At 40.2% G+C, this 16,596-nt stretch overlaps 1 non-coding gene across 1 annotated transcript; it reads right to left on the minus strand.

Moving 5' to 3' along the window:
- Positions 1 to 12,776: 12,776 nt before the first annotated feature.
- LOC133813212 (small nucleolar RNA R71) lies at positions 12,777 to 12,883 on the minus strand. The gene has a single exon (XR_009884248.1). It is a non-coding gene; the product is annotated as a small nucleolar RNA R71 (small nucleolar RNA).
- Between the last annotated feature and the right edge of the window lie 3,713 nt (positions 12,884 to 16,596).

The raw sequence follows: 16,596 nt of genomic DNA on the forward strand, positions 1-16,596 counted from the left end.
AGGATACACTGGTCCGCTCGAAAGCCTAATGTACCTTGTGAGTGTAACCCATTATTTTAGATTAATGACTTAACTCAAGAGTGTGCCTTGGGATCAGTCAAACTTGAAATACATCATTAAATCCTATTCTTAAAGAAGTTTGCCTTGAGAATAACACAGTCGGAAGCCTTCCTTAGGGGGACACAAGCAATGGTGCCATGAGGCCCTCTCCATGTTACCTTGGTGCTAACTAATAATGGAGACCATAGGACTTATTGTCATAACTCCTTCTCCCACTCACTATTTTAAAATATGTGTTTTTCTCAAAACATCCTATGCTTTTTAATTAGTTTGTAAAAATAAAGTGATCTATTTTTACCAAATGATATTCTAATAATTACTAATCCAATTAAGCAAAATTAAAATTATAGAACTATGCCCTAATTAATTCAATTTTAATTTGCTATAATTACTAGGAATATCATTTATTATTTAATAAAACAATTTTATTAAATACTATAAATTCAACTACTTTTAAAAATCAATTACGCTCTTGAACTAGTTAAAACTATATTTATTATTATATGGTACATCACATAAAGCATATAATCACAAAGGACAATCCTAAGACATGTTTCTACCCATATGAGATGCATGCTAATTTTAAATACTATGTGGGTAATATGTATGGCATGTCAAAAAATGCATGATAAAGTATTAAATAATTTAATCACATTCAAACATTTAAATAAATATATACTAATTAAATAAATAAATAAAAGTGGGTCGGGTGTCTTGGGTATTTCTAGAAAAATTACAACACTTGCAAAATTATACACAAAAAATGTAAGAAACTAAATAAAACCTAAAGAGATCTCTATCTTCAGCTTTGGGCCTTCACAAGTAGTCTTGATCCATTAAGTCATTTATCCATTTAATTTTGAATTAAAATAACTTTTAATTATCTTAAACAAATTTTAAAAATAATTAACTTGAGCTTTAATGCCCAACAAGTTATTAGGCCCACTTTTGAATTTGGGCTCAAACAATTAATTCAAAACAAAATAATTTTAATTATGGGCTTAAAATAAATCAGGCCCACAATTTAAATAGATAACAAAGATGCAAACCCTAAGGTTTAGAAACCCTAGGGCCAGCAGCTATGTGACTCAGCGGGGCAAGAGGCATGGTGCAGCAGGGGCTGGTAGCGACTTGACAGGGTCCTGGTGCCGCTGGAGCAAGTGTCGGGGCCTGGGATGCTGCGTAGGGGGCACGGGCCAACAACTGGGGCCATGGCTGGAAGGCGCACAGGCTGCGACAAGGAGCCAGCAGGGGGCGCGTAGTTGGGGAGCCACAAGCCACAGGGTCGTACGGCAACGTGCGATAGCCTTGGGCTCAGGCTTCGGGGCATGGAACCTGGAGCTCTGGCCTTACAAAATTTTTTCCAATAATTTAATGCAGAAAATTAAATTAAAAAAATTCCTATGCCCCAAAATGACTTACATTTTTCATCTAGAAATTTAAGAACAATTCATAAACCCAAAACACCATATAATTAACGACCCTTAAGAATAAGCTTTAAACATACATACATCCATCCATTCACACATATTATGATAACATAAGAATGCATATTATGCCCACACAGTAATTAATGTATGCAGAGATTAATGACCGCTCTGGTACCAATTGTTAGGAACAAGTTTCCTAATATGTAGATGAATTGTGTGATGGGTCGGCCCAGTGTACAACAAAAATTTTGTAACATATTTAAACTACTTTTAAATATGCGGATCCATTAATATACATGCATTAATCATAAACAATAAAAGAATAAAGAACATACCTCTTGATGCCTATGAAGTGTCATTGTTATCTTTTCATAAAATAAACAATCTTCTTTTCCAAGCTGCTCTCAGGTACTCACACCAAGATCTTCCACAACGTTCTCTACACCTCAAGAAGTGTGTGGGCACTTAGAGAATAAAAGATGATATATTTTTTATTCAACTTGATGTACTCAACACATGAGATCAAGAGAATAGGCCTGAGATTGGTTCTATATATTTTCAGGGAGAGATATAAAGTATCGTTCTTTTCTTAGAGCGAATAATTGACTATTTTGTTATTTTCTAATAAGTCTAACTTATATAGAAAATATTTAAATTTAAAAAATAAATATGTAACCAATTACAATTTATCTTTTAATTAATTAATTATCTTATTAATGAAAATATCAAAACTATCTTTTTGAATTTTTAATTAATTAATTAATTAAATAAATAAATAAAAAGTGAAAAAATCCACTCCCTGATTTCTATAGCTGCACGCCACACTGTCCAGGGACTGTGTGTGTCGTGCAGTACCCTATAAAGTAAGGGGATTTATTTTCTCAACTATTATTTAATTATTTTAATAATGTAAACATCAAAACTAACTTTTGACTTATTCATTATTTAATTAATTAAATAAATAAAGTGAAAAATCCAGTCTTGTTTCTTTACTGTGCTACACGCCCAAGTGAGTCCCTGGGACTCCTTGGTGCGTGTAGCTCCCTACAAAATAGGGTCCAATATTTTTTTCCATAATTATTTAATTATTTATTCAAACTACCTTATCACATAAAATATAACAACTTGATAATTAATTCAAATTTGAATCTATTATCTTTTTAATTAATTATCACATATAATTAATTATTTGAATAAATATTAATCTTTTAAATTCAAATCCAATTTGAACTTGCCAGATTATTATCTCTCACTCAAATAAGGATATTTAACTAATTCTACTAATTAATTAAAACCAATTTCAATTAATTTTTAATTTCAAAATTTTAATATTTATTTTATTATAATTTCAAAAATTATAATAAATTAATTATTTATATAATTTAAAAAATTACACAATAATTAATTATTAATTAATTTTGATAATTACAACTAATTCGTAATTAATGAATTAATCACTATTATCACATAATTGCATATTTGGCCCGAAAAATAAATTTTTTCTTAAATATGTCTTTTTACCATTTATATCAACTCTTGCCTTGAATATTGTTTATAGAGTTGTTGTGGGGACCTATGGACCTATAATTTCAAGCTCCAATAAATTTGTGATTATTAATTAAACTCTTTAATTAAATCATCTTAATTTATTAATCTCATGATTACTCCACTATAAATATGTGACTGCATTCTTGTAATTATAGACATTTCATTTACTGAATACTTTATAACAAAAAAGTGTCCATTGATATAACCATTACATACGAATTAACCTTCTAATAATGGTTCATAATTAAATGGGAATAAAATTACCATTTTACCCTTTTAATTATATATTGTTTCCTTAAGTACCATCAACTTTACTAGTGAAGGTTAATTCATAACCAAATTATGAATTTAAGCTCAATAACCTTTTAGTCCCAAAAGTCAACCCTTAAGAGAACCATTATTAAATCTCTTGCGAGAAGGTATAGATTCTTTATTTGTATACTATGTCCCCAGCCATTTACATTAATGAGTTCCCGAAACAAAAGTTTATAGCCTGATCATTCTGACAAACTCTAACGAGTAAATCAAAGAACTCATATAACATAAACAGAAGTTCATAGTAACTTCAGGATTAAGATCTATTTGTATATGATCATCAGTTGATATATTTAATTAATACTTCAAAATGATATTTAACTAAGTATTAATAAACATATCTGGTCCAGTTTTATATATTCTCTAATATATAAAGCACCTCCACTAAAGTGTCCTACTACATTAGTAATCCGGATCTAGATTACATGTATTCATAATACTAGTGGACCGTACTTGCAGTAATTAATCTAAAGATTCCATAATTTTATTTTACTGCGAACTATTCAAGTTTATTTATCTCAAACACAATCCTCCCGCACCAATACGTGGTTGAGATCACACATATGAACTTAGGAATTTTTCTGATATTTACTTAATATTATCACAGAATAATATATTCCATAAAATATATGCATAACAAATTCAATTTATTTATTTATTTCTTAAAACAATGTCTACTACATATGCTTTCAGGGCACAATTCCCAACATCCCAGTCAAATAATCCCGATAATATTGCTTATTCCTAATTAAGCCTTCAATGTGAGGGGCATAAGTTAAAACCATAGGTGTTTTACCTTGCCTCGAAATGCTAGCCCCGGGAGCCCCAGTGTTTGGCTGCCTCCCCACGAGAAGGGCATCCAGCTCCTCAGACATGACCCCTGCTCTTTTCTTCTTCTCCGCATCCGCCTTGACCGCGGCCTCCACCACCTCGATGTGAATAAGGGCCAGCTCCACTCTCAAGGTAGGATCCCTCTCGCATTGCAGCCCTTAGAAGTTAGGGGCATCTATTGATTGGTGGGCGGCAATCAGCTTGACTAGCCGAAGGTTCTCCATGGTCATGAAGCCTCCCACATCCAGCTCCTCGGCACTAAGGGTGGCATAATACTTTTTTCGATCCAGGATCGACTTAGTGAGCCGAGTTTGAGCATACGGACCTGTTCACAGGAACGTGAGTTTCCAATAAACTAAACAAAGGGCTAGATGAAAAATGAAGAAGGACGACTTACCCACGTGATGAAAGTCCAACATCAGGGTGGGGTTCTTCTCTAGGAGGAACTTGGATGTCATGAACCACTAGTGCCTGACATCCAGGGGATGTTTCCACGTGCTGAACGGAGCCGAACTAATGCCACGGGCCTTCATCTTATAGAACTCGTCCCGCGTCTTGTCTTTGGAATTTAGTTGCGTCTCCAACTTGTAAAAGTACAGCACCTTTGCGAGGATGGGCATCGGGATCTCCTTCGAGGTGCGGAATATACTCCATCCCGTAAGCAATTTATACGCTTGGGGCAGAAGCTGAAAAGTCACGATCCCCACGAACTTGAGGAACTGCCCGAAATAGTCGTGGTGCAGGGGAGTAACTCCCACACTGATGTGGCCTATGTTTAAGGCCCTGAACATGCCCACTCCAGTATGAGCTTTCTCTTCTCTCTGAGCCAGTCTATTGTAAAAGAGCCCTGGAGTCGACTCTACTCCAAGGACCTTCTCCAGCTCAATCAACATCCAGTAGTTCTGGAACTCGTTCTTTTCCCTGTCCATTTCCCACGTGTTGCCAGTGGGAAGCTTGTGCCCCTCCAAGACAACGGGGCCCGCTTGGACCACATCTTCCGTGTACAAAGTAACGCTGCGACCCATGATCAAAGATCTGGAAGTGACAAGAAAACTGAGAACCAAGCAATTAGCACCGAAATCGAAGAAAAATGGTTAAGGTACGAAGATTCTCCTAAAAACTGCTTGGAGAGGTCCCCTTCGGACCCAGATCCGGGACCAATAGAGATCCTAGGAACATAAGTTGGGAACTAAAGGCTAAGGGCATTTGCTAATAAACTAATTCACCCGGACGACTTTGAGGCATCCAAGTTTAGTGGTTTGTGACAATCAAGCCCACTTCACCAGTCAAACTACCCACGGTATGAGATGTCATCTAGAAACCCTAATGTTCATCTCTACATCTACCACTACCACTACTTAGAACCCACCTTACACGGCAGCCATAACCCTAACAACTCTATGGTAGCAGAAACAACACGATAATAAAAATGACCAAAAGGAACAAGAAAGTGACCAGAAAACTTACTGTGGGGTATTGGATTTGGGATTCGTTGAGTTTCAGGCGACAACATCGGTAAGATTTCGATCTTGAACCTAAGGAGACAATGTAGTAGCTCATCGGCACTCCCAAATGAATGAACCAAGATATAATCGTCTGCTTGTTGAGTGGAAAAAGGCTTCATAGGAAACAAATGAGCACGAAGAGATATTAATCTCCAGAGAATCTCGTTGGCAATTTTGGACATACGAAGCTCTGGCTCTATGCTCTCTAGATCGAGAATTTGGGATGAGTAAAATGTGGAAGTAAGCCTGTCGAGGTATTTATAGGATGAAAATTTACTATTTGATCTAATGGTCCACAATGAAGATCTTGAGACTGGCCTCATCTGACGGTCCTAGATAAGGCAGGGGCATTAATTGACCCAATCGAATACTCAATCGTGGATTCGTCAATCCACGATCCGCGCCTACCTCATCCAACGTTCCACATTGAAAATCCCATACTATCCCCATCCAACGACTCTGAATACTGCATAAGCATTAAACAACTCACTCAAGTACCCAACGCACCTTTTTCGTACAGGCTAGACGCTTTGGGACATGTGCTGACACCCATCGGTCACCTAGGTAACTAAAAGATTTTCTCCAGATTTCTAAGGTGCGAGTGGTATAGATGCATCATGAACCTAGAGACACGTGTCTAGGACGTTGGGAGTCTGAAAGGACAGGGATCGACCAAATGGCCCCCAAGTAAATGAACCCAGGTCCTGGTAAACAAACCAGGACTCAGGTAAACGAATTGGGATACTTGTGATAGATTCGGGAGAAGAAGGCAAGTCCCCACTATGCGAACATAGATGAAGAGTTGGGGGTAAATGTTCATATTTTCCATCTATGCCATGTGGTAGAGCCGAACAGGTCCATGGGCCCTCACAAGAGGTCCGGGCCCAACCTGGGCCAAGTGAACAATGAATAAGGAAACCCTGACGGCCCAGACCATACCAAGCCCGATGACAGGTAAGTAGCGCAAGCATAGTAAGAGGGCCAGAACTAAGGTGCAGGCCTGCATCATCTCCCTGACCATTCTCAATCTACATCCTCTGGGATGTAAATTGTGATGGCAGACAATTCACTCAAGGAGACGGATCCCATCAAGTAGGATCTAGGAGAAGATGTCGTCAACAAGATATTCGCCTTGGTAAATGAACTTAGGTCCTGGTAAACGAACAAGGACTTAGGTAAATGATCCCAGATATTGGTAAATAAACTCAGATCATACGTTCGGATAGTACAAGCCTAGTCTTCCCTGATGCTGACGTGTCCCCGAGAAATCCGGAGGTTGGTCTCCCTAACTAACCTGCATAATGGGGTACGCACGAAACGTACACTATTCCTAGGAAATAGTACTGCCACTACTCTGACAGATCTTGTCCCCAGGATCCCCTTAGTAGCCCACGCGGATCAGTTTGTGCTAACGTACAAAGGGCAGTTGTAAGGCTTGACCACCCCTAAGCCGGCCCAATGGGCCCAGATTAACAATATCTAATTATGTTATATTCTTTGTATTATGACTCCGTTAGCGAGCAAATTGTAGTTACATTCTTATTGGGCCCGAATTAGTCCCGCCCAAGCTACGTGACTACCTATAAATAGAGTCAATTGTGCACTGTAGCCAGGATCCCATAATTTCTCTTGTAAGTAAAACACTGCTGAACTTGCTGAAAACCTCCATTGTCAAAACTTTTTAAAACCTAATACTAGTGACTCGTGGACTAAGGCTCATTAACGCTCCAACCACGTAAAAATTGTGATTGTTCATCTCTTATCCTTTCTTTCCAACTCTTATATCATAATATATTTATAGTTTCCGAAAAACTCGATAAACATAATTTAATTAGGTTTTATTATTTATAATATTTATTTTAGGGTGTTTCTATGGTAGGGGCTAGAAAAAGAGCTCCACCGGTGGGGCTCTTTTGTGTTTCTAACCCGTAAACAGTTTTGTTGATGCAGTTCTTCGGCAACAGATAATTAATAGAATAAGGATAGGGATTAGTGCTAAATAATGAACTGTAATAGATGAATGATCTCTTAGTAAAATGATAACACGAATACTTTTTTAGGTGGTTCAAAGGTTAAAATCCTTCTAGTCCACCAGCCAATATTATTGATATCTCTCTGATCTTCTTTATAGGGTATTTCTTTACAAATTAGAATCAAACCCCTTGCAACTCCCAGGGTCTCCATATTTATAGGGAGAGGGCACCTGGGTGTTGGCAAGGGAGGTCATCCTATGACCTTCTTACCCATCATGTCACTTCTGTGACATTCATGATTAATTCCTAAAACCTGACATTGAAGTGTGGTCTAATCAATAGGTAAGGGGGATAATGGGCCGCACGACCCAACCCAGTCGTGGGTGCCTGAACACGCACATTTATGCTGTGTGTCCGAGAATTCAGGGATGGATCAGACACGTGATGTCTGATATATGCATGTTTACATTGCGTGGTTGACTTTATAAAAGGTCAGAGGTGCCAACTCAAGCTCGTATCTCAAGCTTGATGTAGTCTCAGCTCGTGGTGTCCATACTTCTGACCCGACTCCTTAGTAATCTCATTAAGCCTTTAGTTACCTCGAGCTAAAGAGGTAGGACCTTGTAATAGCAACTCCGGGTACGTGGCTTCCACGTGGCTGATATAATTATGCCCTTTCTCAGCTCGCTAATAGCCCGTGGATATTTAGGGCGTACATTTGCCCCCCAAGCCCCTGCTCGTGGCATATGACGTCACCTGGGGCCACAGTGGGGGCTTTTAGGCTTCTTTGTGGACTCTTCACATTCCGCCCATTATGCTGGTATCGAATACGTGGAGCATCATGGTTGGTGACGGTCCATCTTCCAAGAACCGCATTAAATGGCCTAGCCTATCTTCGGTCGTCGTTTCGTCTTTCGAGTAGTGATCCTCGTATCCTACATCAAGGCAATCGAACGGCCCTCATCCTTTGGCCTTTTACGTATATAAAAGGCTGGCCACCTTTCGCATGAGCCACCCTTTCATTTGAAAATTTTCTCATCTTCTTCTTTCTTCTCAGTCTCAAAACCCTTTTCTTTCTTCCGATCACTATTCCCAACGTTCCAGAGGTTCACACACGAGGGCTCTTTTGTGACTCCGGTACCGACGATCCCAACAGGATTTCAACCCAGACGACCCTTTCAGTCTCTTCACAGCAAACATTTTTGTAAGTCCCCCGTTTGTGCATGTTTTAAATGTTTTCCTACACTGTTGCTTAGGTAAACTTTCTCTTTAGTCGCATGTAGTAGGTTGCTTGTCTTCTGCTCTTTTTTGCTGGTATTTTATGCGTAGGTTTTTATCCTAGGGGTATCAACCGTAGGAAAAACTGTTTAGGAGCATGACTCATAGGATACGAATTCTGGGGTGATTTTCTGGGTAAAAAAATTTTCATGCCTATTTTGAACAAGAAGTTTTTAGGGTGCAAAAATCGGGTAGCTTAGGGGACACGCTTCACAGGCGGTTTTGCCTACTGAAACTTTCCTTCCAAGGCAAACTTTTACTCTGACCCTCCTGACACACGGATTCCGAGTAATCGGGGACCCGTTGGGAGCACAGGCGCGTGTTCATAGAACCGTGTGGTCTTACTCGCCACGGGCTGAGATTACCTCAGCCTGTGTAAAGGAAACCCTTCGCGCTAGATTCTTTCTTATGCTTAGGTCGCCTTTTCTAAATTTTCTTCTTTGTTCGTTAGGCGACTAGATGGGACCAAAGAAGAGCGCACCCAAGAAGAGTGTTGGCAGCTCGTCTTCCCAGCAAACCAACAAAGGAAAGGAGGTGGCCACGGACTCCCCGATCCCCAACTTCGGTCCAACCGTGGAGAAGGAGGTCGAGGTTGGGCCCGACGCCTTTTTCGAGGTTGAGAGCATCGCCTCGAAGGTCACCACCCAGGGGAAAGTGAATAAAATTATGCTTTCTCATAACATTGAGATAGGGAGGGGCGCCCTGGATGCCCGACCTCCCCTTGAAGGTGAGCGGAGCTGCGCGCCACTCGACGAGGAGTACGCCGCCTGGAGCGACGAACATCTCAAGGCTGGGGCCTTCCTCCCATTGGACCAGTACTTCGTGGAGTTTTTAAATTACGTGAAGCTGGCTCCCTTCCAGCTCCCCCCTAACTCATATCATCTGTTAGCGGGGTTGAAGTATCTATTCCTGAAGCAGGAATGGGAGGTCCCCACGCCGGCGGACATCCTCTACTTCTTCTGCCTCAAAGCCAGCCTGGAGCAGCGGGGGCGAGGCGACGGGTTCTACTACCTAACCCATTTTCCGAATTCGGCTGCGGCCATCGAGCTACCCAGCCACCCCAATGACTTTAAGGACCAGTTCTTTATGTCAAAGGGGTTTCGCAACTGCGAACACCACTACTTCAACCATCATTGTAAGTTCCTTCTATCTCAGCTCGTAAGTTGATTGCTGATTAGCCTCTTTTTATTCGTTCCTGACTTAGAAACTATCATGCAGCTATTTTCGCGAGGACGGCCAAGTCAGTGACCCTTGGGGGTCAATATGAGACCTTGGCGGGGCTCCCCCCAAGTGAAAAGGATTATCGCCAGCTCGTGTCCGACGAGACGATGCTGGCGTGTAAGTTAATCTCTCCGGGCTAGACTCTGGCCTTGAGGAGACCGCGAACCATCCCCGCTACTCGCGAGATGGCGCCCATCCCCGAGGAGGAGGCCACGAGCGAGGATGAGGACGAGGAGGATGAGGTGCCCCTCGTGCGCCGAAAACGGGCTCTGGAGGTCGCCCAAGAAGTAAATGTGGAGAGGGCCCAGTCTGGGGCAGCAGCTGACCCCTCTGGCCAAGGTAACCCTTATTTATTTAGGGATTTAGATAGGGCCACCGCCGACCTATGGCTTGCTAGGTTTAACCCCAGCCAACCCGTTCATCACCACCAAAATGACCCAGACCGCGACATCACCCTACTCAAATGTGTCGACCAGCTCGTGCTGTGTTATGACATGAGCCGCCCTAGGGGTACTATAGTTGTAGATAATACCTTGGCCTTTAGGTCAGCCTTTTTCGAGGAGTACGGGACCAATCTTAGGTCGTGGCCCTCCCTCCTGGAGGGTGTAGTAGCTCCGGGTCTGATGAGTCCGTTTTTAGCATAGTTTTAACATGTGTTTAGGGTAAGTTTGAGTCATTTTGGTGGAGTGTGTTGCGGTATTATGCTTATTTTGGTATGTTGCAGGAAATAGGAGAAGAAATCGTGAAGTTTGGGAAATGACTGAAAAAGCAGCTGAAATTGGGAAATTTGTGCTAAAAGTCGACAAGAAGAAAATTGAAGACTCATTTGTGGAGATAATTGGTAGATTTGGAGTTTGGAATCAAGATTTTGGAAGAATTAGAGGGGCTGCGGCGCAAGGGCGAAACAAAGAAGGCAAATTCTGGAATTTATGGAGGGCCGCGGCGCCTGAGGGAAGCGCCGCGGCGCTCGCTGAAGTCAGAGAAGGGGCGCGCTGGGCATAGATGCGCGCCGCGGTGCCCGGATGCTAAGGTCGCAACGTGTGTGGCTGATTGTGATTCAGATTGTCGAATTTGTTAGATTTTTTTAGGGTTTTGATTTAAATACGTTTTTAGAGTTAATTATTCTATTCGATTGATAATTAGAAGTGTGGAGAAGTCATTAGAGGCAGAGGAAAACATTGAAGACGTAGAGTTTGAATTCTTATTTTCTTCTGTAATTTCTTACTGGATTTCATGTTTATATTTAATTTGATTGATGTCATTATGTCTGCTTTGAACTAATCTTGTTATTAGGGTTTTAGTGGATTCTTCTTGAAACTTTTGATATCTTAATGAAATTTTCCTGAATTTCTTTCTTCTGCTGTGGATTATTTATCATATGCTTAATGCTTGTGAATGTTTGATCATCATTTACATGTTTATATGATTTTAACCTAAACTCTAAAAGAGAAGGATAATTATGCTTTAGATAAATAATCACAATTTTATATTAGACGAAAGTAATTTTATGAATTGTGTAGTTTAGGGATTATGTGTTTAAAGCCTGCAATATATTGATTTACCACAAAGATGTAGGAAATAGTATATTGTAGAGAATTATAGATCCTAACAAGACTATAATTTATAATTGAAATCTGCTACCACAATAGACTTAAGAAATCTTGAGAATTGGTTAGAAATCATAAGTGAATGGTTGATGAAACTAAAGCCCTAACTTTTGCATCTATTTGAATTAAATCAAATTTCATCTCTGCATTTCTTTAAGTGCTTAGTAGTTTTCTTAATTTTTAGTAATAGTTATCTTATTTATCAATCTGAAATTATTATTCAACTCAATTAGAATTAGAGGTTAATTATTGGTAATTACTAGCAGTCTTCGTGGGATCGACACTTTACTTATCATATATTACTTGATTAGACCGCGTATACTTGCGTGTTACATTTTGGCGATCAAGTTTTTGGCGCCGTTGCCAGGGACTGTTTTTATTAATATCAATAAGTTAATTTTTGTTCTAAATTGATTTTTTTTACATTTAATCCGGATCAAGGTTCTCTTGTGTTTCAGGACTAGTTGGTATAAGCGAAGCAATAGACAAAAACAGATTATACCAATAGACCGGGAAATTGAAAGAACGTGCAGGCAGAACCGGAAAATAAAAAGGAAATTGGAATTCACCATGGCTGATAATTTGGGAAATGGTGCTAATAATGGTCAAGGGGTTGCTGAGGTTCCAAGGGAGCAAGGAGCACGAACACTGAGAGATTATGTACTTCCTACTATTACAGGAGTGCATTCATGCATTAGACCTCCAACCATTGCTGCCAACAACTTTGAGATTAAGCCAGCCATCCTTCAAATGGTTCAAACAACTGTTTAGTTTGGAGGTATGCCGACGGAGGACCCTAATTTACACATAGCTAATTTCCTGGAGTTATGTGCAACATTTAAGATGAATGGGGTGAGTGATGATGCTATAAGACTGAGGCTATTCCCATTTTCATTGAGGGATAGGGCGAAAAGTTGGCTGATTTCCTTACAAGCGAATTCGATCACTACATGGGAGGAGTTAGCTCAGAAATTTCTTGCCAAGTTCTTTCCTCCAGCAAAGGCTGCAAAGTTAAGGGGTGAGATTAATAATTTTTATCAGTTGGATGGAGAGTCACTGTATGATTCTTGGGAGCGCTTTAAGGAGTTGCTAAGGAAGTGTCCGCACCATGGAATAGAAAAGTGGATGTTGGTGCATAATTTCTATAATGGGTTGAATGGGACGACAAGAACAATTATAGATGCTGCAGCGGGAGGTGCCTTTATGAGCAAAAGTGCTAATGAGGCATATGAGCTATTAGAGGAGATGGCGATGAACAATTATCAATGGCCAAATGAAAGGGGGCAGCCAAAGAAGGTGGCTGGAATGATGGAAGTGGATGCCATAACTATGCTTACGGCTCAAGTAGCAGCCTTGACGAAGCAATTACAAAATACTACACTCCCCTCTCAAGCTATGCAAGTTCAAAACTTATGTGAAGTGTGTGGTACATCCCATCAACCAAACCAATGCCCTGCTATAGACATGAATAACATGCCCATGGAAGAAGTCCAAGCCATAGGAAATTACCAAAGACAGCCTAATAATCCCAATTCCATGACTTACAACCTAGCTTGGAAGAACCATCCCAACTTTTCCCGGTCTAACAACCAAAACACCCTACAACCTTATCCTCAACCTCAGCCACCATATCAACCTACCCAAAATAGGCCACCTTATCCACAACAATATGCACACCAAAATCCTCCACCGGGCTATTATCAACCACAAAATAAACCACCTCCCCAAATGCCAATGAAACCAGCTGAAACCCAACCTGATGTGCTTAACCAATTCATGACTGAAACTAGGGCATCCATAAGAAGTTTGGAGACTCAAATAGGGCAATTGGCTACTTTAATGACTAATAGAGCTCAAGGAAATTTGCCTAGCACTACAGAAGTTAATCCTAAAGAACAGTGCCAAGCTATTACTTTGAGGAGTGGAACGAGATATGAAGGGCCAAAGAAGAGTCAGTCCGAAGAAGAAGAGAAAAAGTTGGATGATAAAAAGGTTACTGAAGACCTAAAGGAAGAGGAGGAGACCCCACCTGTAACTATTGAGCATCATGTGAGAGTTCCATATCCACAAAGACTTCGCAAGCATAATTTGGATAAGCAGTTTGCAAAGTTTTTAGAGGTGTTCAAGAAGCTACATATCAATACACCATTTGCAGAGGCATTAGAACAGATGCCTAGTTATGTAAAGTTTGTGAAGGAGATTCTCTCGAATAAGAGAAAGATGGGTGATTACGAAATAGTGGCATTAACAGAAGAATGTAGTGCGATTTTGCAAAGAAAGCTTCCTCAAAAGTTAAGAGATCCTGGGAGTTTTACCATTCCATGCACTATTGGGGAGTTTGAATGTAAGCATGCACTTTGTGATTTGGGGGCGAGTATTAATTTAATGCCTTTGTCTGTATTCCGGAGGCTTGGTTTGGGGGAAGCTAGGCCAACTACAGTAACATTACAGCTAGCTGATAGATCTGTGAAGCATCCCCGTGGTATTATAGAAGATGTGTTGGTAAAGGTGGATAAGTTTATTTTTCCGGCTGATTTTATAGTTCTTGATATGGAGGAGGATGAGAATGTTCCAATTATTTTGGGGAGACCATTTTTAGCAACTGGGCAAGCATTGATTGATGTGAAAAAGGGAGAGTTGAAGCTGGGAGTTCAAGGGGAGGAAGTAGTATTTAATGTGTTTAAGGCTATGACTTATCCTAAAGCAAGTGATAGTTGTTTCTCTGTTGATGTGGTCGAAGAAGTAGTAGAAAGAAAGGAGGATCCTCTTGAGTTGAGTCTCACAGTTGATGATGTAGATGGTGAGGAGAATGAAGAGGTGATGAGTTATTTACAGTGGATAAAATCAGCTGAGCCATGGAAGCATAAGAAATTTGAAGAGTTGGGTGCAGGACCAGACAGACCATTACCATCGATTCAGAGGCCACCTATTTTAGAATTGAAGATTTTACCGGACCATCTCCGCTATGCGTATCTTGGGGAAAAAGAGACTCTTCCAGTTATAGTCTCATCATTTCTTTCGAAGGTTGAGGAGGAGAAATTGTTGAGAGTGTTACGAGCTCATAAAACTGCTATAGGGTGGACTTTGGCTGATATAAGAGGAATTAGTCCATCGACAGTCATGCATAGAATTCTTATGGAAGATGAGGCGAAACCGACTATTGACGCTCAGAGAAGGCTTAATCCAACAATGAAAGAAGTGGTGAGAAAAGAGATTTTGAAGTGGTTGGATGCTGGAGTGATTTACCCGATTTCTGATAGTGCTTGGGTAAGTCCAGTGCAAGTGGTACCGAAAAAGGGGGGTATGACGGTGGTAAAGAATGAAAGCAATGAATTGATTCCAACTAGGACTGTGACGGGTTGGAGGATATGTATTGATTATCGGAAGTTGAATAAGGCAACGAGGAAAGATCATTTTCCTTTGCCTTTCATTGATCAAATGTTGGATAGATTGGCGGGGCATAATTACTATTGTTTTCTAGATGGGTACTCGGGCTATCACCATATCATAATTGCACCGGAGGATCAAGAAAAGACAACTTTTACATGTCCCTATGGGACTTTTGCTTTTCGGAGGATGCCATTCGGGTTATGTAATGCACCAGCCACGTTTCAACGGTGCATGATGGCAATATTCTCTGACATGGTTGAAAAGGGGATTGAAATTTTTATGGATGATTTTTCGGTATATGGGTCCTCTTTTGACACGTGTTTGACTAATTTGGAGATGGTGTTGAAAAGGTGTGAGGAGTCGCATTTGGTGCTTAATTGGGAAAAGTGCCACTTTATGGTTAATGAAGGAATTGTATTGGGGCACAAAATTTCTAAGAAAGGAATTGAAGTGGATCGGGCCAAGATTTCTACTATAGAGAATTTGCCACCTCCAATTTCAGTTAAGGGAGTAAGGAGTTTCTTGGCCCATGGGGGGTTTTATCGGAGATTTATCAAAGACTTCTCTAAGATCTCAAAGCCGCTATCTACCTTGTTGATGAATGGGGTTCCTTTTGATTTTAATGATGATTGTTTGATTGCTTTCAAGACTCTCAAGGAGAAGCTCATTTCAGCGCCGATAGTATGTACACCTAATTGGGACCTTCCATTTGAGCTTATGTACGATGCTAGTGATTATGCGGTTGGAGCGGTTCTTGGGCAGCGAGTGGACAAGGTATTTTGAACTATATACTATGCTAGTCGAACTTTAAATGATGCTCAACTAAATTATGCAACAATAGAAAAAGAACTTCTAGCCATAGTTTATGCCTTCGATAAGTTCCGTCCATATTTGATTGGAAATAAGGTGGTAGTCTATACGGATCATTCGGCAATAAATTATCTTATGACTAAGAAAGATTCCAAGCCTCGTCTTATTCGGTGGATTTTGCTATTACAAGAATTTGATGTGGAAATTAAGGATAAGAAAGGTACTGAGAACTTGGTGGCTGATCATTTGTCTCGTTTAGAGGTTGGGGTAAATTCTCTTAATAAAGAAGTTCAGATTAATGATGCTTTTTCGGATGAGCAGTTGTTCGAAGTGAATGTTGGCAAGGAGGTTCCATGGTTTGCGGATTATGTAAATTATTTGGCTGCTAAGGTTATACCCCCTGAAATGACAAGGCAACAATTAAAGAAATTTTATTCGGAGGTGAAGCATTATTATTGGGAGGAGCCTATTCTGTATAAGCATTGCCCAGATCAAGTTATTCGAAGATGTGTGCCTGAGGAGGAGATGTTGTCAATCTTAACTCACTGTCATAGTTTGCATTGTGGTGGTCATTTTGGCGGAACAAGAACAGCTGCGAAGGTTTTGCAAAGTGGGTTTTACTGGCCTA

This window comes from Humulus lupulus, chromosome 1 (genome assembly GCF_963169125.1).
Source record: "Humulus lupulus chromosome 1, drHumLupu1.1, whole genome shotgun sequence".
Lineage (NCBI taxonomy): Eukaryota > Viridiplantae > Streptophyta > Magnoliopsida > Rosales > Cannabaceae > Humulus > Humulus lupulus.